Raw genomic sequence first — 24,782 nt, 5'->3', positions numbered from 1 at the left:
TAAGGGCCCCGGCCATTTGTTGCCAGGATACAGAGTGTCGGCCATTTATGCACACTAGAGACTTAAGAAATGCATAGGGGAAACTGAGGCACCCACACAGTATTCAGTCGAAACATTAAGAACAGTCCCACTTCATCACACCAGTTTCCCATCGTTATTCCACAGTGTCGTGTGGGCAGATAAACCAATATCAATTATCTGACAAGAACTTTCTTTAATGACTTCTGGGGATGGTGACACTCTCTCTCTCTCTCTCTCTCTCTCTCAGTGATGTACAAAAGATTTTCCTACTGTGCCACCCAATGGAATTCAACCATTCAATTTACCTCTGATTTTAGCAGATTTTTTTCCATTTCTGAACCCATGAGAATGATGGGGTTATCCCCAACCTCAAAGCATCTGTGTACTTCCTGCTAGCTGCATTAAGAATTCCCTGGACAACTTCTCAATCTTGCCAAAAAACACAACCACCACCAACAGTAAATTATGCAGTCTTAAAAATCCTCCACTCCACTCCTCAGTGTCCCAGCCAGTATCTGTTGCCTGTTGTCTTTCTCTGACATCAAAAAAACTCAACAGCCATCATATCTGTGTTTAAAATAAAATGCTCACTCTGGCAGCTTTGCACAACACTCTCTGTCCAGCATCTCTGCTAATCCGCCTTCTTCAACTCTCAATTCTCCACTAGGATCAAAGATAGTTTAAGACCCATCATATAGATAGCACGGCTGTAGCCAGCGTGAGTTCCCACAAGTTGTAAAGCTAAATTTCCGTTTAACAATTTAACAGCTAAAAAGCTAGGATTACACAGGTAGAGCTAATAAACTACTCTAAAGCACTGACTGAAGAAGAACCAGTGAAAGGCTGAAACTGAGGCTAGCAATAAAATATAAATAGTGTATGTAATAAAATAGATGGAAAGCTGAGTTCTTGAACTAACAACAGAGAAGCAATTAGAGTTTAACTCTTCACTGAAGAGCAGAATGTGTCACTCATCCTCTTCTCATTGGTCTTCTTCTATGCTTTAAAACCAGGGCCACCCAGAGGGGAGGGCAAGTGGGGCAATTTGCCCCAGGCCCCGGGCCCTGCAGAGGCCCCCACGAGAGTTTTTTGGGGCCCCTGGAGCGGGGTCCTTCACTCACTCCGGGAGCCCCGGAAAACTCTTGCAGGGCCGGCGCCCCTGGAGCTTCTTCCGCTCCGGGTCTTCAGCGGCAATTCAGCGGTGGGAGGTCCTTCCGCTCCGGGGCAGAAGGACCCCCCACCACCGAATTACCGCTGAAGCGGGGGCCTCCCGCCACCGAAAATCCCAGGCCCCCTGAATCCTCTGGGCAGCCCTGTTTAAAACACAGAAAACCTAGACATAAGGGAATGGAAACTGACTTTTAACTCAAAGAGTTTCTTTAGTGTTCTCCTTTGGGAAGGGCAAAGTTGCCCTCTGTGGAAGAGCTGGGATATTCACCCCTAAGGCCAAGGATGCAATGTAGTTCAGCAGAGGCAGGCAGGTTCCTTGCTACTGCACTGCTGCCTAGGTGCATCCCTGATTCTATGGGGTCCCTGGAGATCTTGGTTCCTGCAGGAAATGTGTTTTCAGGGACTGTCCCTGGAGGAACCCACCTCCACTTCCAGGTCCTAGGTCTGCAGTCACAAACTGAATGAGGAGGAGGGGGGGATGTGTGGTGACTAAGATTCCAGATTAAAGCCACTTGTCATTTTCCAACATCTTATTTTCTTTCTTCTTAGTGCCTGGAGGTCCCAACTGAGATCTGGGCCGTGTTCTACTAGGCACCACACAAACACATAAGAGACAGTGAAGCCAACTTTTTGGGTTCGCAATACTGGAGACAGGAAAAGATGTATTATTCTGACCATTGTACAGATGGGTAACTGAGACACAAAGAGATTAAGTGATACAGATGTCTATGGAAGAACCAGGAGCTGTACCCAAATCTTCTGATTCCTGCTGTAGTGCTTTCCCCAAAACACAATCATCCTTTCTACTTTACATCCTCCGAAGAAAGCATAAGAACAGACTTTAAGGGATGAAATCCTGGTCCCATTGACTTCAATGGGTTCAGAAATTCACCCAAGGTCTAATTATCAGAAGGATGAAAAGCATTAAACCCCTCTAATAATATGAAAAATTTTCTCACATACCCTTCATTTCCTTATTGCAACTGGAACACATTTGTTTTTCTCACATTTATTCAACATTTCCAATTAAAGAAGTTCCCAACAAACAAACAAAACTTCAGTATTTCTGCAGCCAGCAATCTTACAAGGTTTTCTATCACCAAGCAACACTAAGGAAAGTGTGATGCTTGCTGCTACTTTTGTGTTAAGAGTTCTATTTTTTTCACCTCTGAAGTATAGCAAAGTTGTTTGTGATTCTTCACATAACATGAAAGGTGTTTAATTCATCACTCAACAGTTAGCACACAGCACTGGACATAATCCCTTAAGAGATCATGGGACTGAGGTGTGGGTTAATTTTCCTAAAGTGGTAGTCACCTCATGATGTTTACTCATCCAATTTAATAAGTAAGGGTCTGCGTAACGGAATCAGATAAAAAGAAACCCAGAATGTCTTTGTAGTTATCAGCAAAATATCTCTCTATTAATAGTAATAATAAATAATAACAATACATAAATGTTTAGTGAAACAATAAACAGAAAGAAAGAAAAGACAAATGGTGAATAAGTAATTATGCACCTACTAGAAGAATACATGAAACTTTTGGGTTTTGCAAACATTTTTGTGAATATCTGGTAGTTATCGAAATATTTGTAAACAATAAATATCATGCAGTCCTGTTTCAACGTTCCAACTTATCAAAAGGCTGTTCATTTGACTTGGTCTTCACCAACCACTCATCTCTCTCTGACTTCTCTGTTGCTGAGTTCCCCCTTTCTGACCATCACCTGGTCTCTTTTAACATCACCCATCAGTCCCTTCACACTCACACCCATACCTCCTGTCACTTGGCCTTTCAGTGTCTTCCAGTCCATCAGCACTGATAGGTTCTCATCTGCTTTCAGCCCTCTTTTCCCTTTCTTCCATTGACATGGTTGTTAATTCTATTCATTCCTCATTGTCCTACACCTTGACTCTTTTGACCCTTTCTCTCATCCATCACAAGGTTCACCCTCCAATTGCCCAGCCCTGGCTCAACCTCAATCACTTCCTCTGCTCCTCCTTTCATGCTGCAGAGGCTGATTTCCTCCATTACAAATTCATTTTCTCCGCTTTCACTTCTGCCCTCTTCCTAGCTAAGTAACTTTACTCTAACTCAATTGAATCTCATGACTGCAATCTCAACTGCCTTTTCACCATCTTTGGGCTGTGGTAAATCCATCTAAGTTACACAATTTCAGTTTACTCAACTTCACTTTACTTACTGAAGTTGACGTAGTTAGATTCACTTACTGCGGTGGCTACACTGTGCTGTGTCGATGAGAGAGCGTCTCCTATCGACTTCCTTTCAGCTTCTTGGGGAGGTGGAGTACACAAATCGATGGGAGAGTGCTGTCTCATCAATTTAGCATGTCTTCACCAGACCTGCTAAATTGACACTCGCTGCATCGATTGCAGCAGTGCCGATAAGTGTAAAGTAAGTACTGGTAAGTGTAAACATGCCCATAGACTCACTCTTCAAACCTTCCCCTCCTCTTTCCCCCATTCCTCTCTCTTCACAGGATTTTGCAAATTTCTTTAAAGAAAAAAAATAACAAAATATAATCTGATATTCCCTTTGGCTCATTGTCCCTTCACTCCCACAACTCTCTTCTTCGCAGTCACAGACACAGATGTTACTTATCTGCTCTCCTCCTTTAATCCCTGAATGTACCCTAGTGACCTCATCCCATCCCATCTCATGATTTCTTTCTTGTCCACTTTCATCCCCTCCTGTACTCATCTCCTTAACCTCTCAGGGCTTGTCTATACAAATCATTAGTGCATGACAAGCTGGGGTGTAAATATACATCACGCTAGTCTGCTACACACTAACGGTCTGTTGCCACACACTAAAAGTCCCATGTGTGCTTTGATCTACCTGCCTCACTTTGAAATGGGAGCACATATAAGCACATAAGTGCAAGTCACATGAACAATAAGTGCATGGTAGGCTAGTGTGAAGTAATTTACAGCTAGCCTGTTGAGCGCTAACTATTCATATAGACAAGCCCTAACTCTCCTCTGTCTCTCTCCCTTCACAAAATAAACATGTTTTAGTCTCTCCCATCTTTAAAAAACACCCTTGATGCAACTAGTCTCTCCAGCTACTACGCCACTTCCTTTCTCCCTTTCATCTCTAAGATCACTGAACACACTGTTTATAATCGTTGTCTGGAGTTCCTCTCTTCAATTCCATCCTAGCCCTCTCCAATCTGATTTCTGACCCTTGCACTCAGCTGAAACCACTCACCAAAATCTCTAATAACTTCTTCTTAGCCAAATTTCAGAGCCTTTATCCTCCTTAACCTCTCAGCCACCTTTGACACAGTCAGCCATGCCCTTGTTCTTGAAATCTTCTTTCTTGACTTCCATGACTCTGTCCTCCCCCAGTTCTTATCCTACCTTTCTAATTGCTTCTTCAGTGGATCCTTCGGAGGACTGTTCTCATACCCTCTCCAGCTTTCTGTGGGATTACTTGGGGAAGTCCCCCTTCCCCCCCATGCATAAATTCAAGTTCTACTACCATCTCTATGCTGATGACACACCATCGACCTCTACTCCTTCTGTCCAAACTAAAATCTCAGCCTCTCTCTGACATCTCCTTGTGGATGTCTAGCCAACAGCGCAAGCTAAACATGGCTAAACCAGAGCTCTTAATCATCACTGCTACCTCCTTTATCCATCACTGTGGGCAACATCACCATCCTGCCTGTCCCACAGGCCCATAACCTGGGAGTACTCTTTGGTTCAGACTTCTCTCTTTAGGGCCTCACATACAGTCTGTGTCTAACATTTCTCTCCTATCCATCCACTCCTATCCATCCTATCTCATCCCATTCTCATCATCTCACATCTTAATTATTGTAACATCCCTCTTTCTGGACTTGACAAATACAATCTTGTTCATTCATATTCATTCAGCAAGCTGCTGCCAATTTGATTTTCCTAGCCCATTGCTTTGTCCATGGCACTCTTCTCTTTGCATCTCTTCACTAGCTCCCTCTTCTATACTGCATCAAACATAAGCTACTTGTCTACAGTTTCAAGGCCCTTCACAGCCTCTCTCTCATTCTGTATTGAAAGGTTGACTCCCACCTCTGATTGGCCAGCCTCCATCACCCACTTGTTAAATTTTTAAACAAGCCCATTCATGTTTTTTTTCCATGCTGCCTCTCATACTTGGGAGGTGCTTCCTGTAAACATCTGCAAAATGATCTCATTATCCTCCTTAAAACTCTCCTTTTCTGTGATGCCAACAAAAAGCCTCACATTGGTTAGGCTGTTGATATGCTGAAACCACAGCCTATCATGTCTCATTGTTTCCTTGTATACTCTCCTCCTCTCCCCCAACCTGTGTCCATCTGTTGTCTCGTCAAACTTTTAATGTAAACTCTTTGGGGCAGTGATGAGCTTTCTGTTCTATATTTGTACAGCACCTAGCACAATAGGGTCAGGTCCATGACTGGGTTCCTACCTGACACAATAATACAAATAAATAATAATAAAGCACAACTGAATTGCAGTAAATCAAATCTAAGCTATTTGCAAACATTTATGAGCAAAGAAGTATTGTTTCATCATTGTTGGTCCATTTGTAATCACAATTCTGTGTTTGAGTTTCCAGCTGTAAAAAGGAATGAGTACATTAAAATAGAAACTGATTATTAATTATGTAACGGCTATTCCATGTTGCAGGAATCTGTGCTCAGTGTTCTAACTTGTTAGTAAACAGAATGAGTTTCATAGGAAAATTCCACATAAATCTCATTACAATTTCATGATAATGAATGAAGGCCCAAATTCTATGCATACCACCTGTGCAACCCCACTGATGTCAGTAGAGTTGCATGAGGTGCATATCAGCACAAAATTTAATCCTAAGTTTTTGTGATAATTATTGTATGTGTTCTGGTGACAGCCTATTATTCTAAAACTAAGAGCAGATTCCTGTTAGGTGACATCCCTAAGTATCAGCAGGCATTTTGCACTTGGCAGTCAAGGCCAGAGACTCAGACTGATGGATAGCATAGCACTCTATAATAAAAGAGTTTGATTCATATGGGGAAGAGTATACCTGATGGAAGACATTGTGTTTATGTCACCCTAACAAGCAGACAGATTCATTGACTAGATGGTGTTAGTGTCTTCATCATTGAGTTATATCTATTATAATAAAAAATGCTGCTTGGCAGTCTACAGCGCTTTCTATCTGAGGATCTCAAACCACTTTACAAACATTAATGCAGTTAGCCGCACAACATTCCTGTGAGGTAGGGAAGTGGTGTTATCCCCATTTCATATTTGAAGGGAAAATGCATGACTTCCCCAAGTTCACATGGCAAGTCTGTGGCAGAGCTTGGAGAGGACCAAAACTCCCACTTGTGTGCTTGAATCACCAAACTGTTTTCCTTCATCAGTATTGCTCTATAAACAAATATGAAAAAATTATTATTATTGGAGTTCCCTGAGCGAGTTTATGAACTACAGAATGGGCAGTTATCGGACGTGAACTTTCTTTAATTTGACCATTTAAATGCTAATTCTTTCCTATATTATGAGAGAGCATATTCATGGGCTGAAGTTTTCCCCCTGTACCTGGGCTATTTGTAAATTTGGAATTAGATAACATATAGCTATGCTATTAGGACTGTCTAAGAAAGGTGCCCATTGATATTCAAGAGGATTGGGTACCTAACTCCCTTAGGATTCTTTGAAAATCCCAGCCATGTGATTAGACCAGTTGAATATTAGTTTTGTACCAAGTCTAAAATACTGGGTCAAATTCTACTGTGACTACAGTGGAGTTCCACAGGTTTTACATCAAGCAGGTCTGAATTGTTTCACTTTATTCTTACTTCCAAAATTGAATATAAAACTGATGGCATTTAAAAATGCTGGAAATTACTGTCAAAAATTACTCATGCCAAAGAAGTGTGCAAATCCCTCCTGTTTGTGTTTACAGGGACTTGGGCAAACCAAAATGGCAGGTTTGTTTTACAAAGTTTCAAGGCCTTTGCTTTCCATTTTCACTTTGAGTGTAATGTTTTTGAAAATCTGAAGACTCAATCTGAAACTGCATGGACTCTGATAAATTCTGCTAAAATAAAACTTGCTAGGTAACCATCAAGCCGAGGGCTAAGATTCTCCTGACTACTCCCTAGAAAACAGCAAATGGTAGTTGGTGAGAGTGGGCAATTTAAATAATTGGGAGGCAGGGATTGAGGATGGGAAGTGGTTAGGGGAAGATGGTTTGGTTCCTGGTTGAAGGAGGGAAAGGCGGGGAGTTGGAAAGGTAGAAGTTTGAGTTCATGGGAAAGAGGGAGCCCCAAATGAATCCTTGTCACAGTTGGCCAAACAGACCTTGGAGAGAGGGTCATGAAAATAAATCACAGTTTTGTGTGATCCTAAGAGAATCCCTTGGAGTCCAATACTTGGCCTAATTTTTATCTAGTTTCAGGTTGATTGTTTTGTGCATCTCTAATTAGGACATTTCCTACTGTATTCATAAAAAGGCAGGTCCACAACTCACTGCAACTATGAATGGTTGTTGTAATGATAATTTCAACTAAATAGCAAGACAGCATGTAAAATCCTATAAACAAAGAATGACTTTCAACTGAGACATTGCCTATTGACTTGGAAAGCACAAAGTTCCTTTCTGGATCTCTTGGTAAAACTGCTGCCTACACATCATAGAAGTCCTAATCTGAGTGTCAGGTACAGACATTTTCAGGATCACATTGAATCCAGCAAACAGTCTGGGGGCTCTGCTAATTGTTTTTCTGCTCTGGAGTCTATCAGTTGGCAGATACAAAGGATGCACTTTGCACAGCTCATGAAGAGATATTGTCCTATAAAATAAAACTATGGACATTTATAGCTCCAAGCAAGCCATTTTGTTGCACTCAGAATAGAGAAGAAAATCATTAAAATACTCCCAAGAGCTGTGATTTAATTCAGTCTTTTCTGCAAAAGAGAAAATAAATATACTTTTGTCTAAAATATGAAGCTTCTAGCCTGCACATTACCACTGGCATACAAAAATACATACAAACTACAAAAAAGGTAATTGTCCTCGAAAAAGAGACCTTCAAAGGGTTAATTTTGAAAATAAGTAAAATGTGCCCTGATTCCCCTAAATTGCAGTTGGTGAGAGAAAGATGTTCAGCATAAATTACTCTAGAATATACCTTACCCAAAAGTGTACAAAGTCATGCCAGTTGACTCCTGCTCCACCATGATACTCGTGAAGGTGTATTATTCTGTGGCATAATGATCCAGAGCAAATTCTCCCATGGAGTTACCAATAGGAGAGAGTCTTTGCAGGCCAGGACAAGGGAGAAAGTGGAGGAATTCAGTGAGGATTTCCTTCAGAGAGATTTTAGTTACATTGGATTTGATTGCCATCCCCCATTCACCTGTGGACTAAACAGAACAATTTCCCCCCAGAACTTTTGGATATCTGAAGAAGGGATTCACCTAAGGTGCAAGGCTATCCATGTGGAGGCCCTGGGCTTCTCCACGAATTCTTAGGCTCCCTTTGACCTACATCCTGGCTCCTCAGCCATAGCTATCCCAGGTCCCCTTTAAAAGACAAGTTCCTCAGCACAGAGTGGGGGTCACAGACGTAATCTACATATTCTCTTCTGCAGGAAATCTCTGTGGGGCTAGTGTGGGAGGGGTAGGATGATGGGCAGTATGCTGGGCCCCATTCCAGTGCCATGTCTCCTCACTGTCATATCCTCTACCTCTGTAGGGTTCAGGAAGTGTGGTACTAGTGCCCTTCTGTGTGGGACAGAGCAGATCTGCATATAGATCTTGGGGACACAATTTGAGCCAGGGAGACCGGGAAGCACACTGGACTATTGGACTGAGGAGTCAGGTATGTGGCTAATCTATATATAACGCACAAGGGTTTGGTTTTGTTTGTGGGGACAGAAGACTATAAGCTGGCTCCACAGTCAATCTGTTGGTTTCCTCGTATCTGCAATCATGTACAAAATAGATGGCTCTTGTGGGTGTAGGCGTGGTTGACCTGGGAAACTAGATATGGGTGAGGCCACATTTCCCAGCAAGCATGATCAGGAAGGTAAATGGGTCAGTAGGCTAGAGAGAGGATGTTTGTACTAGCTAAGATAAGTTGGAACAGCCTGGTATCATTCATAATGGACAAGATAAGCTTGGAATGTAAGAGGAGGTAAAGAGTAGATCATGCATGGACAGTGTGTGGACAGAGCATGCTGTACAGGGATTGGTTCCTACAAAGAAACCAGGTCAATTCCAAAGCATGTGATGCAATGTATAGCAATGCAATGTATGTGTAAATGTACACAAAGGAAGAGTTTTCTGTGTAACTTGGTGTGACGGGTTGGATCACAGAAACTCTCTTGGGGCTGCCAACTCATGTGCCAAGACTACTTCTGCCCCTGCTTTCTTGCCCTCGCAGCTTGGGACTTCAGTGTCCTGCCTGGTTTGAGCCAGACCCGCTAGCCTGCTGCAAACCCAGACCCAGGTCTGAACCACGTCCGCTAACAGCTGCAGGCTTAAACTGAAAGCAGCTTAAAAAGTGTTTCTGTATTTAACACTCAGATGCCCAACTCCCAATGGGGTCCAAACACCAAATAAATCCATTTTACCCTGTATAAAATGTATACAGGGTAAACTCATAAATTATTTGCCCTCTATAACACTGATAGAGAGGTATGCACAGCTGTTTGCTCCCCCCCCCCAGGTATTAATACATACTCTGGGTTAATTAATAAGTATAAAGTGATTTTATTAAATACAGAAAGTAGGATTTAAGTGGTTCCAGGTAATAGCAGACAGAACAAAGTGATTACCAAGCAAAATAAAATAGAACACACAAGTCTATGTCTAATACAGTAAGAAAACTGAATGCAGATAACCTCACACTCAGAGGAATTCCAGTAAGCTTCCTTTTACAGACTAGTCTCCTTCTAGTCTGGGTCCAGCAATCACTCACACCCACTGTAGTTACTGTCCTTTGTTCCAGTTTCTTTCAGATATTCTTGGGGGTGGAGAGGCTTTAGCCAGCTGAAGACAAAATGGATGGGTCTCCCAGGGGTTTAAATAGACTATCTCTTGTGGGTGGAGACCCCCTCCTCTATCCTACGCAAAGTTCAGCTCCAAGATGGAGTTTTGGAGTCACATGGGCAAGTCATATGTCCATGCATGACTCAGTTTTTACAGGCAGCAGCCATTGTTTACATGCTACCCTGCAGGTCCTCAGGTAGACTTCTTATGTGGATTGGAGCTTTCCAAGATTCATTGTCCTTTAATTGTTTCTTGATTGGGCACTTAATTTGCACATTCCTTTCTCAAGAAGCTGACCAAATGCTTTACTAAGGCTACTTAGAAATCAAGCAAGTACGCAGCCAATATTCATAACTTCAAATACAACAATGATACATGCATACAAATAGGATGAATAGATTCAGTAGATCATAACCTTTACAGAGATATGTTACATGGCATACGTAGCATAAAACATATCCCAGTTATGTCACATATATACATTCATGCACATATTTCCATAAAGCCTTATGGGGTGCACCGTCACACTTGGGATCTGTGATCCACCTGCAACCACTCCTTGTGTTTAAGATTGATAAACTCAGTATAGTTTTGCTGTATGCTGAATAAAAATACCTGAATGATTAAATCTGGAATCAAACTGAGTTTGTGGGAAGCCGAGTAGAAGGGGTCTCCGAGGGAATCCCTGTGGATAAATAGGTGATGTTAAAATGTTGAGTGTGCAGTTTAGAAGGCCACTTTTGAAAATTTGGGCATACAATTCATTGCCATAATGTTCAGGAAAATATATGTTAAAAGCTTGAATTCTAATTACTTTATTTATGCATAACTAAATATTTATTTCAGTCTAGTGAACCTAAACTACTTGTGAATTTATTTGCATTAAATAGAACAGGTATTTTCATTTTATTTACTCACTTTATGCTGGCTCAGAATAAGCCATAGGGTCAGATTTAAGATTTAACTTTTGTCAGATGATGACCTTGCTCCAGGCTCTCTAATCAGCATCTTATTCCATATGTACCAGCTCTTTCTTTGATTCAGCTGTTTGTCTTCCTAAAATTCCCACTATTGAGCTTAAATCTTTGCAAGGTAAGCCCTTTATCAGTTACACCCCACAGGTCCTAATGCAGTCCCAGAGAGATCTGAAGGCTGATGCTTTCTCAGCATTCAGATCTGTACATATTGCAAGAAAAAGCATTTCAGGACCAGCCAAAATACCATTTCAATAATATTGTTTGGGTTACATATTTTTCATTTATTCTTTTATTGTTTCTATCTATCATGCACACCCGTGTGTGATAAGCAATTACAAAAGATCCTTTATGAAATCGCATTATGTTGTGCTATGTTTTGTGTTATACGTAACCCAAGGCGTTTATCTCCAAAACATCAAATCAATTAAAAAAATGTGTGATGGTTGGAGGATAATAAGACCCAGTAATACAACAATTTGACATTTAACTGTTAGGCTCAATTCTCAAGGTTATATGAAGTGCAATAGATGCTCTGTTCCGTTCAGGTTTTTTGTTTTGTTTTTTAGATAAAATCCCTAGAAAACCAGAAGTGGAAAATATAACACAAGTGTTAATTACATTCATCTTAGTCTAGCCAAAATTTATGATTTCCAAATTAGTCACAAAGGATCTGATTAAAAATGGCTCTCACACTCCTTATATAGTAATTCTATGAAGCTTCCCTGGAATGCATCTCAATTACCTACATTCTTGTTTATTATATTGCATCTTGCAGACAGCATAAACAAACCATGCTGAATTGTGCAACTGGATGGTGTGAAATCAAAGGAAGAGGGAGTGAAAGTTAAAGAAAATTCAGTTAGAAAACACCCCCTAACATTTCATGTCCTGCTTCTAGGATTAAAAAGACATTAAAATCCCTAGAATTACTGGAACAAAACAATATATAAGAGTGTGTAGTAAACCAGTGCCATTCTTTGAAAACTACATCTAAATAAATTGCAGGGTTACCTCAAAATTCTAGCATTTAGTTAAGATAAGCGTATAAAGATCTAGATGATTATGTGACTATAGAGACACAACTTGGGTCAGATAATATCTTTCAGTGGACACTTCTGTTGATGAGAGAGACAAGCTTTCGAGCTGCACAGAGATCTTCACATACGGGAAAGGTACTAAGAGCATCACAGCTAAATACAAGAACCGACAGTTCAGCATACGTAATTAGCATATATTCTAAGGGACCATTCAAGGTGAAGTGGCCCTTAACACCCATGTATTAGATAAAAAAGGAGGGTTAGTGGATTACAGATTGTTGTAATAAAACATAAGTCCCAAGGTGTTTATTAAAACTGAGATTTTTAGTGTCTAGCAAAATGATGAATTTAAGTGCCCAGGCTCATCTTGTGAAAGTGTTGATGTGCCCTGGTCTATGGGGAGTTTGCTTCTGATGATGAGCTTGGGGGACACACCAACACAAAGAGGCACCAGATCCTGCTAAAACAACATATGCAAAACCTGGTTCTCTTGTTCTGGATGGATGTTTCCACTGGAGTTTTTCCAGGAATATTCTCACCCTTCAACAAACAACAACAACAAAATACCTGGAATCCACTGTCCTAACAAGCAAGAAACCCACAGTAATTAACCCTTAGAATTTAATCTGCTACTCCCACAAGGTCCACGAACATTCACACAATGTTTACCTCAGGAGACCTTCTCTGACCCATACTCCACTTCTCAAATAGCCCCATCCAGAGAGCTATACCTCAGGATCCTCAATAGCTCTCCCCAAGACAGACTCTTTAAGCAATTTTCCCACTTCAGACACTATACTTGTAAGACACTTTCCCAGTCACCCCCAGTGAACTGAAACCAGCCTCCTCAGTCACTAAACATAAACGTCAAAGAGCCACTGTTCCAGACAACTGCAAGATAGCAAAAATTTTATCCATATTTTAAAATAGGGATGGACCGATCCTGGGAATTATAGACCTGTACACCTCTCATCTGTACCTGGCAAATTGGTTGAACTGATCAAAAACATAACAAAACACCTGGAACATCAAGGTCCAACCAGAATAGATTCTACAAAGGAAAACCATTTCTTGTTAATATTAGAATTCTTAGAATGGATTGACAAAGTAGTGGATGACCCAAAAGACATAATTTATTTAGACGTCCAAAAGGCCTTTGACAAAGTGCAGCACAAGATGCTACTGAAGAAAGTAAGTAGGCACAGGATGAGAGGCAACCTGCTGTCTGGAATCAAACACTGGCTGAGAGACAGAAAGAAAAGAATAGGAATACACAGTCAATTGTCCTCATGGCAAAATGTAAACAGTGGGGACTCAAGGTTCCTTACTAGGTCCCGTGTTAATATATTTACTAATGACCTTGAAAGTCAGACAAAATTTCCAGATAGCACAAATTTATTTAAGTTAGTCAGGACTAGAGAAGACTGAAGAACTTCAGATAAACTTTGGAGTTTATTGTCACTAATCTCAAATAGTTCATTGGGAGTACGAGATGTTGACAGGGACACTGCATCAGGCAGTGTTCCAGTGTTTACCTAGTTCCTCTGCATTCACATTTAGGGTCATTCCTCAACTTCCACTTGCTCCTATTGTCACCAGTCTTTGCCACCCCATCTCTGACTTGATTTAGAGTACCCCAATATTTTTGTTCAAGGTCAGTGCCAGGAGGGAGTCATTTTGAAGGAACCAGGTTCTCCAAGGTCATCGGCATTTCCTGCCATTTTGTTACTCTGTAGCCTTCCACAGTGATATTTTGGGATAAGGGATTTTCAGAGGCAAAGCTCTTTCTGGACTTCAGCCTCATGGTGATGGACTAGGTCCATACAGCAGATGTCTTGGATTATGCACTTTTTTCTCTCTCCTTTTTACTAAAGGCATCCCACCTCACTGATGGTGGTGCAATACCCACAGGACAATATAGCAATAGTGTAAAAGCCTGTTTCAAAATTTCTGTGATGATCCTACAGGACTGATTAAGTTCAGTATCAATGTTATGTGCATGGCTCAAGCTTGCCCATACTGGGGCACAGCTGGGGCACACAATGTGAGACCTGGTTGCTTGGAGTGTGCTCTCTGAATATCAGTATTTTGTCTAATGTGACCTACATGTATGCCAGATGTTCAAAGCGCTCCAGGATTGTGCCATCCCATGATATCTCGAGTTTCTGCTTGGTCTGATGGTGTTTCAGGTGGAAGGTACACACTTGTATCTTGCTAGGGTTAGCATTCAGGTATTATGTGTGATTTTTCCAAGCATGCTCAGGGAACCAGTTAAAAATGCACTCAGTGTCCTCAAGTGTTTCTGACTGGGTGTGAGGCAAACATCATCTGCATAAATGAATCTTCACATGCCAGAAATTCTGGTTTATCATGTGTATAGATGTTAAATAGTGATGGTGATAGCACTGAACCTTGTGGCAGACCATTCCATTCAGTATGCCATAGGCTTTTTGACCATCCATCTCAACAAAGAAATGTTGATTCTCAAGGAGTGAGGAGATGACCTGGACCATCTTGCTATTTCTCAAAATTTTTGTCAGTTTCAGTAGAAGTCCATTATAGTTCACAGTGTCATAAGCAGCCAACAGATCCACAAGGACAGCTCCTGTAATTTTACAGGTTTCTATGCCATCCTCAATGTATTAAATTAGGTCTACAATTTGGCCATAACATGAACGTCCTGGATGGAAAATGGTGTGATCATCAGTCAGCTCCCCTTCCATTATTGGTGCAATTCTAATCATTATGATCCACTCATATAGCTTGTAGATTGAGCAACATAAGGGTATTAGTTGGTAATTCTTTGCAAAGATAGGGTTTTTATGTTGTTTGAGTAGTGCAACCACTTTGCCTGTTTCCACTACCTGGGTACCATCATTGTCTCCAATGAAGGAATTAAAGAAGTCAAGCAACACTTCTGTGATCTCATCCCAAAGTGCAGTAATATTCAATTGAGTCCAGTGGCTTTTTCCCATATTTCAGAGATTCCATGGCTATTGTCACCTCCTTAATGTTGAGTTACTCATGGTGGACTTTGCTGTCTCTGAGAAGCAGGAGAAGTTCCTGCTTGATTTGTTTTGTTCTGCCCTTTGTTTTGTGGGCTGGTTTACCATTTACGATTAGTTGGTGCATGATTTGTTTGGGAGAGACTGCAGACATGAGCTATGGCTGTTGTCATGAGGCTTCAGATTCTGAATGGTGACCCCTGCTTTTTTGCACTGGTTTGTTGTTTCAATCAGTTCCTTCCAGTGTTCACACTGTTCTTTTCCAATATCTCCTGTAAGCATTCCCCCCAAACCTAAGGTTTCTTCACTGAAGGGATCCAGGTCAAACAGTTCTGAATATCTCATATTGTTCACTTCTTTTTTCTGAAAGCCCAGGTAAATATAGGGCCTGTCTATATGGGGAAAAAAGCCCTCAGTAGCTGTTGCTCACTAGCCAGTCCACACTAATATCTCATGTAGGCACACGTATTGCACACTAAGAGTGCCTCTGTGCACATTAGCTTAATGCACTTTGGAAGTGTACTAAATGAAACCATGTGAGGGAATTCAGTGTGCAGTAAGAGTATCCACACGGAGAGTTAAGTGCATCATAGCCACTGTATTTTAAACTCATATCCTAGCATATTGTGCACTACCTTCCCTGTGTAGACAAGCCCATAGTGTCTGACATCCTTTGGAGATATGCTTTTGGGCAGTTTACCACACCAGGGAAGCAAGTTCTCCCCAGTGCTCTTATGTTGCGGTAATATTACAGATGGATTTATCTAATTCAAAAGGTAAAACCTTCCCAGTCAGATTTTCTGAAGCTGAATCTCAGCACAGGTACTTTATTTTCCTAGGCTATAGTGCTGCCTCTATTGCCACTTGCACTGGTCTAAACTTTTAATCTTGGGCTCACTGCCGTAACCTCCCTTCTGAAGTTGCCTGGATTTTCAGAGATGACAAAGGCTTGAGCAAGTGGAGCCCTTCTTCCATTGTGCACGTTGGATGGTACATTTGTCTTTGAAGTCGTAGATCAAGGTGAAGCTTGTTGCTACCCACTTCTCAATTTCCTCTCCACTGTTGTCATTATTAGGATATCCCCAGATGATGCTGTCACTGGAGAAGTCACCTATGACAAGATATGGTATTTCTGGCTGGGGAAAGTCAGGTGGCCATGCAAACTATTCACCTACTAGTTTGTAAACAGAAACTACTGTTATCATGATTGAACTCGATCAGATAAGTTCCATTGTACCACAGAGTTTCACAGAAATATTTTTCACCAATGTTTTATCACATGTACATATTTCTCACTGAGCACTCCCTCAGCTACCCAATGTGCTGCACTGACTGGCCCATTTGGTGGTCTTATTCACAATATACACAGTCCATTTCTTTTCCTCATGTGTCTCTTTAATCTTTAGATTTCCAGAACATAATACTGGCATGTGTCAGGAGGAGCCTTCCACACAGGTCTCTCTACCACACCTAGCTCACTCTCTAAACTTACCCCTTTACTTCCTGTTCCTGCCAATTATATATCATCCCTTATTGAACTAATTACCTCATTAGCCCAATAATTTCTCCAAGTGTCAACAATCTCCACCATAATAGGTGAATTGCCTCCAATAAATACTATAATCTTCTCTGTTATTCAGTTACCTAAGTGACCAGGGTGCTTCAGCTAGCACTCTGTCTCAGCAGTCTACTGCTACAGATGTTGCTTTTGATGTTTACAGCGACAGGCATGCCAAGAATGTTTGGATCTGTTTCCTATGTATGTCCCTTGCAACCACATGATGTCTGCTTTCATGCCAGACTCAATGTCAGCCTTCTCAGCAAAAGAATCCCTCCATATTGAAACTGACAGTTTTCAATGCCGGTTTTGACTGAAGCCCTGAAAGCAGCATTTTGTGTTGACAACTGTGTCTAGTCATGTATTGTGGTCTCAGTGCACATTGTCAGAGTTGGACTCTCCCTTAGTTAGCTGCACTAGGAGATTAACTGGGGTCAGGACTTCAATGTATCTGACCTAAACAAGCTAGTCAAATGGTCAACATGATGACAAATGAAATGTAATGATAAATGTAAAGTTATACACACTGGAGAAAAATAAACTACTCTTATACCTTACAGGGTTCTAAATTAACTGTATCGGCCCAAGGAAGGGACCATGGTATCATTGTAGACAGCTCAAAGAAAACCTCTGTTCAATACGCAGCTGTCATCAGAAAAGCAAATAAGACAGGGGATGAAGAGTAATACCCAAAACTTTATAATTCCTTTATATAAATTAGTGATGTACCCTCACCTTGAATACTGTGTGCAGCCCTGGTCACTCCATCTCAGAAAGTATATTTTAGAACTGAAGGGGGTTCAGAGATATATGAAGAGTTTGAAAAGATTTAGATTGTTTATCTTCTAAAGGAGATGAAAGAGAATTAATGACAATTTTTGAAAGGATATTAAATTTCATGCTCTCAGTGCTTATACCAATCTCTGATGAGACCTAAATGGGAGGCAAATTATCCCACATATACCTATTGCAGGGTTCTTGGTTCTTGTGCTGTCTCAGAAACATCTGGTTCTGGCCGCTGTTGGAGAGAGGATACTGGAATAGATGGACTGCTGCTCTGATCCACTATAGCAATTCCTTCCTCTCTACATCCACCAACTCTACAGACCTGGGGGAAATGGAGAGCAGGCTGGGCAGAAATTCATCCACAAACTCTTCCAAGAAGCTGCCTGGGGGTTTTCCTAAGCTCTGGGCCCGAGCCATGCAGTACACTTGGCTTTTCTGGGCATTTGCTTGCCCTCAGACATGAAGGATTTGTGGCAGCAGGGAACAGCTCCAGCGGTGGTGGTTATGAGATGAGGGGGTTCAGAGAGTGGAAGTACCAACAGGAACTTTTTTTTTGGTACTTCCTTCCCCCATTTAAGGTCGAAATTTTTGTCTGCTCTGTGGGCAGCCATTTGAATTATAAGCCTAAAATCTAAAGTTAAATCTAAACCTAAAACTACTTTCACAGGGTGGTTTTGGGTCTGAGGATTTAATTTTTTTCCCCATCTCTAATGTTACTTTTAATTTGACATGTACCATCTGTTATCTTTTACTTGAGCTGTGGCTTTCAAGAGCCTAATTCACTGAAAAATCCCAAGAGTCAGCTAACAAAAATTGCATGATATCTTGAATGTTAGGTAAATGGAAATATTCGTATGTAATCGTAAATACACATCCACATCCAATAAGTTACAAAAATATAAGAAAAGACAAGAAACTAAACAGGCATAGGCCTAAGGCAGATGAGATTTAATATAGCCTACATTTATTTTGCACTAGAAAGCAAAGAACAGTACAAGAATAATTCAGGTCCTACATTTCTTGTGATGCAATGCTCTGGGTTATGCAGGCTGCTTCAAGGACTGTTTAGAGTCAGATTTTCAACAGAGTTAAACTCCTACATAGGCACCAAAATAAAAGGCCAGATTTCTAAAATAGCTCAGCCTGTTGGGTTCTGAGCACTTTTGAAAATCTGGCCACTTATTTCAGTGCCTAAATGGGGATTGAGCTCTTCTGAAAATATGGCCCTATTTGTGGTACAGAGCACTTAGAAATCTGTCTCAGGTATTTTGAAAATCCTGGCCCATTTCCACTCTTTATTCAAAATGGCAGCAGTGACAGAAGCTTCTCATATAGCTACAGTCTTTTCATCAATTGCCCTATTTTGTTCAAAAGGTTTCAAAATATTTTGTGACCTCTCTGGGTCATGGACTTTGATTTGTGTAGGTATGCAGTGTCTAGAACAACAAGGCTTTGATCCCTAGCACCATAGAAATAACAGTGAATATAAGTAATAATCAATCAAATTAGCACTTACTGCATATAATGCTTTTCATTTCAAAGCTCTTTATACACCTAACTTAAAAAGGAAGAGAAAAGCAAACCAAAACAGAACTAGGGTCATCTCCTAATCTTATGGAAAGGTTCCAGAGAAATTTTACTTTGCATTTTGATTGGCGCCAGATACTTCAGCTTTACATTAAAGATTGGTTGAAAGTTTTCCTTCAAAACTGTGGTTCAAGATATATAGATATAGATATAAAGGCTGTTCAACTCAGTGAAATTTTTCACAAGAAGTGTCTGTTTTCTACTGAAAATTTTGACTTTTCATTGAAAAACTGAACACATGAAAACCAAAACTTTTGGCACCAAACCAGAACATTCTTATTCAGAAATTCGGCCATGGTACCTTCCGGGACTTGTAGTTCAAGTGCTTCATTCCCCAGTCTCTTCTATTGGTTGGGTTCCCTAGCAGTAATACATCTCCCATGATGCACCACCAGGGCCAGCTCCAGTTCTTTTGTCGCCTCAAGCAGCAAAAAAAAAAAAAAAGATAAAGCCGCGAACGGCAGCACTTCGGCGGCAGCTCTACTGCGCCACTTCATTCTTCGGCGGCAATTCGTCGGCTGGTCCTTCCCTCCGAGAGGGACTGAGGGACCCACCGCTGAATTGCTGCTGAAGACCCAGACATGCTGCCCCTTTCCATTGGCCACTCCAAGCATCTGCTTCCTGCGCTGGTGCCTGGAGCTGGCCCTCTGCACCACAGTGACTCAGCATAAAGGGAGACCATGGTGAATCATGAGATGTCTGGTTAGGGAATCTGACTCATAAAGGGTTATGCAGGAGCATGAGACAAATGAACTACAACTCCAATGAGGCACTGCATTGGCATTTCCAAATAAAAATCTTTGATTTTCAATTTTTCACTGATTTCCGGGGGGGGGGGGGGGAAGGTATTCAGCCAGCCCTAGTCACATCCCATTAGCACGGTGAGACCTGTAACAATGCATTACCACGTACCATGCTGTTAGCAGTTCTATGCTCATGCATAAATCTTGGGGATTTGAAGAAACATACCTCTGGTCTAGTGGAAACAGTAGGGTCAGCTGAGGCACCTACATTAAGTGGAATTTTTTTTCCCCACAGACATTGTATCATAAGTATAGAGCGTGATTTGTGTGGTAAGAGTGAAACAAATGTCTGAGGGGAAGCTAGATGAGCAACAAAGTTCTCTAAATACGTAACCAATTGACTGCTCCTGCCACTCTGACACAGACCATTACAAAAGAATCAGGAATCTTGAAATCCTGTCATGGGGTTAAGAGATGCTCAGTTAGCATAAAGGCTCATTACCTCATAACTGTCACACATTAAACTGTTTCTTCTTGTTTGCTATTGAACTGCTGTAGAATTACTTCCTTTAAAATGAGAGGTTTCTGATTTGATTTTTAAAGGAAAGATTTCTAGTAATGAAGTACTGACTACTACCATCATCTCGTCATTCTTTTTATGTGACCAGGATTGCCTTCCTTGACATCAACCAATTAACCCATCATCAAAGTTTACAATCAGAGCAGACACAGCAATATGCATCATAAATGACTCTCATGTACACTCACTCAACTGTGGTTGAAGTAATAGGCAGACCTCATGTACTAAGGGCACATATAAGGACTTTATTTTGGGTTCTTTTGTGTTTGTTTAAAACCCTATCTGTAATAATATTCATTATGCCCGCTCAGCTCCAGCAGTCCCTTTTCAATCAAAACAAGTGACTGTACAAAAAAGCATATTAGAGCTTTACACATCAGACGGCAGATGCATTGTTTCTATTGCTTCCAGGGAAAACTTGTTAACTGAAGGATCATTTTGCAAGGTATACAAATTATTGATGTGCCCTTTTCTTACCACAAAAATGAATGTTCTCTAACCATTTTTCTTCTCAAAGTAACATCCATTTCCTCAGATTTCTAAATATTAATGAAATCAGGTTTACCTACTGTGTGTGTATAATTTGCAGAGACAAAACATTTGAACCTGCTAATGACGTGGGCCTTTGATTTCTTTCTAAATTGTAATTCTAAAAGGAAAACTTTACTTATGGTTAGCTGTTGGCAGGGGCGGCTCTACAAAGTAGGCTGCCCCAAGCAGCGCGGAGCGCTGCGCCGCCCTTCCCCAGTCCCGCGGCGGGTCCCCTCTTCCCGCGGCTCCGGCGTCCTGGGGAGGGCGGCATTTGGCTCCGGTGGAGCTCCCGCCGGCATGCCGGCGGCAGGTCCACCGGAGCCCGGAACGAGCGGACCTGCCGCAGTCATGCCTGCGGGAGCTCAACCGGAGCCGCGGGAAGACGGGACCCGCCGCAGGCATGACTGCGGCAGGTCCGCTCTTCCCGCGGCTCCGGTGGAGCTCCCGCAGGCATGCCGGCGGGAGCTCCACCGGAGCCAAATGACGCCCTCCCCAGGATGCCGCCCCAAGCGGGCGCTTGGCCCGCTGGTGCCTAGAGCCGCCCCTGGCTGTTGGGCCTGTCACACACCACAATACTGAGCCATGTCACAGTCAGATTTTGTGCCAGCAAGACACTGATTGAATTTGAGGGGTGGGGAAATGGATGGCCTACCTGGCCTGCAAATCATTCATGATTCCATCCCTTGCCTCCCTAAGACTGATATCAAGAGTGTTACTGCTCATACTGCTCCTGTCTCCAGGAAAGGGGCAATCCTACTTCAAAATGTAAAGGGCCCATACAATCCAAAGAATAGTGGCAGCTGACAGCTTGGAAATTAAGTTGGCTTTTAGCCAGAGAGCAGCAGCATCCATCTAGGCAAAAGACTCACACCTATGGAAACTGAAGAACACTCCATCCCCCAGGACTCCACCCACTGCTCTATGACCATAAAAGTATTTCTTTTTTTCCCCTCAGGGAAACACTTAGGGACCTGACCATCCTCAGCATCACCAGCCATCAGCAAGGAATGTAAAATCTGCTGTGCCTTCCAACTACGCAAGCATTCTACTCCGTCTGTTTTGCTCAAACTTCTGAAAACACCTGCCTCACCATACTCATGCTCTAAATCCTAATATTTTACAGTCACACCGATTCCAATAATGACTGTATGTAATCTCATTTGCATAGCCACGCCCATTTATTAATCTGATTCTCCTTCCTTGGGTTCCCTCTTTTGAGCCACTATTCCTTGCCAGCCAGAGTAGCTGACTGGGTGCATGCATGGGAGTAAGTCACTCCTCATAAGTGGTGAAGTAGCATAACCTCTCCTCCAAAACAAAGGCAAAGCAGGGGAGGAATTGTGAATGAGCCACAGTTCATTCGCTGGTCCTCTGCTGGAGAAGTGCAGCTATGTGCTGCCCTTTACTCAGGGCAGCTTGCACAGTTACAGTTTAGCTTGCATTAAACCAGCTTTTGTTCTATAAAGCAATCCCTTAGACCACTCATTCTTCTGATGCCTGTATCAGGTAACCTGCATGAATTATCTCTGGAACTTGCATAGCACTCAGCAAATAACCAACCAAACAATACATGCAATCATCAGTGAGATCAGTTACATTTATGGAAGGCATAATGAATGCCAATCCCTCTTAGTGATCCACCCAGCTGAACAGAATGCCTCCTTGTGTTTCCATTCCACCATCTTTGGGTATCAAGCACTCCTTCTAGAAGGCAATTTGCAAAAACAGAGAGAGAGAGAGAAATGATTTACCAAATTGTCGCATTACTGTATGATAGTGATTTCTTGGAGCAGTATGCTCAAATACTACAGCAGTTTTCTGCTTTATTATGATAAACCTTGTCCCTGACATCTCGAGCTATAGATGTGCTCCTGCATTGTTATATACCAGTACTTACTTCTCAAGAGGTCATATTCCCCATTTCCAAATTTCAACCATACAACAATTCTTAATACTTAGTATACTGCTGTATATCTTCAAAACACAGTGCACACTAAACTAATTTACCTTACTGTACTTGTGAATCAGACAAGTGTTCTTCACTGTATTTTAGAGATGGGAAAACTGTGTAATAGAAGAAACACACCCAAATTCATACAGCAAGCCTGTGGCCATGCTATGATTAGAACAAAGCCTAGCTACTAATCCCCACTCGTTTCTCCAGAGCATGTTACCTAGAGTGACCAGATGTCCTGATTTTATAGAGATAGGAGCCTATATAAGAAAAAGACACAAAAATTGGGACTATTACCCCTCACCCAATTTTTCACACTTGCTGTCTGGTCACCCTAATGCTACCTCAGAACAAAATTACCATAGCAAATAGTTACTATATCTCAGGACAAAGTACCTACAGCAAACAAACTGAAAGCGACACAGCTTCTCCTAATACACACTTCATTTTACTTCCCAAAACAAAATGCAAAATATGTTCCCAACATGCATCAGAAATGCTCCAAATGTAAAAAATATCAGTAGTGGTGGGTGGACTGATTCAGCCAAAAAAGGTTACAGGAACAGTCACAAAGGTCTTTGTGGCATAGTGCTTAACAAGAAGGCAAAATAAGCAACCACAAGCAGAAAACTCTCCAGCCCAGGGTTCAACACTGAGCTACCATAATTTATGTCTGTTTGCCAATGATTCCCAAGGTGTCCTGGCAACAGATGGGAAAAGTGCTCCCATACTCCCAAGATAACCTCTTTCCCCAGTTTCACCCATGATGGAACTTTTGTAATCCAATTAAATTACAAACTCCTACAATTAGAGATTTCCGGTTGATGTTCAGATAACCTGAAGTACAAAGGCATAAACATGCCCCGTTATCTGAACCACAACAGACAATATTTAACTGTTTCTGCCTTCAGTCCTCAAGGAAAAAAAGATTCAGAGCTAAGGACAAGACACTGTTCTTAACTCATTCATTGTGACTGGGTATTGCAGAGTCTGTGAACATAAGGAAAACTCAGTTACACATCATAACAGAAATCTGCACAGCAGGGTGAATTCAGGACAAAGCTTCTTCCTTTTTTGGTTGTCAGTAAAATGCTTGTTGCCAAGTTCCTTTTTTATTTCTGATTTTTTGTTTTTGTTTATCTTTTTAAAAAATATATCAGTGCCAAAGACAAAACAACTTAAAAGACAATTTTCAGGAGTGAACAGTGATTTTGGATACCTCAATTTTTGGGTGCTCAACTTGAGACATTAAAAAGTCATTAGAGGGACCTGATTCTCAAAAAATGCTGTTTACTCACCCTCTAAAATCAGGTTTCCTTAAAGCATCTCACATTGGACACTCAAAAATGCAGGCACCCACATCACTAATAATTTTTGAACATCTTTACCAAAATGCAATACAATCTCGATCTCTGCCATACTGTAAAAACAACTTTTAAATTATTCTACTTTACAGCAGAGGATTTTTAAAAGCTACTTTTATTTAATTATATTTAAGAGTTAATTTTAAAGCACAGTATCTATCTCACAAAACCTAACAATTCACATTATTATTAGTTATGTTTAGTTCAGTGGTGCCTAAGCACTAACCAAGAGTGGGGACCAATTGTGCTAGGCAATTTACCAACAGTAGCAGACAGTCTCTGCCCCAAAGAGCTTACAGTCTAAGTAGACAGGACAGACACAGTGGGGAAGAGATCAAATATACAAGCTGAGTGAACATGTGATGGTAGCAAACATCTTGTCATTTATACAATTTTTTTTAGTTAGGTGGGGAAAGCTAAATGAAAAGTGAA

The 24,782-nt window shown here is 41.4% G+C and overlaps 2 long non-coding RNA genes across 2 annotated transcripts in view; both read right to left on the bottom strand.

Annotated features, from left to right (window-relative positions):
- LOC120370856 overlaps positions 1-10,913 on the bottom strand; it is a 117,062-nt gene extending 106,149 nt beyond the window's left edge. The window contains exon 1 of the long non-coding RNA XR_005583995.1: positions 10,844-10,913. This is a non-coding gene — a long non-coding RNA (uncharacterized LOC120370856). The remainder of the gene's footprint in view (positions 1-10,843) is intronic.
- A 6,872-nt stretch (positions 10,914-17,785) lies between these two features.
- Positions 17,786-24,782, bottom strand: part of LOC120370855 — a 34,483-nt gene continuing 27,486 nt past the window's right edge. Inside the window, exon 3 of the long non-coding RNA XR_005583994.1 lies at positions 17,786-17,913. This is a non-coding gene — a long non-coding RNA (uncharacterized LOC120370855). The remainder of the gene's footprint in view (positions 17,914-24,782) is intronic.

The sequence above is a fragment of the Mauremys reevesii genome, linkage group 8 (genome assembly GCF_016161935.1).
Source record: "Mauremys reevesii isolate NIE-2019 linkage group 8, ASM1616193v1, whole genome shotgun sequence".
Classification (NCBI taxonomy): domain Eukaryota; kingdom Metazoa; phylum Chordata; order Testudines; family Geoemydidae; genus Mauremys; species Mauremys reevesii.
Note: the sequence above shows the minus strand (reverse complement) of the source record. Positions and strands in the feature narration are given on the sequence as shown.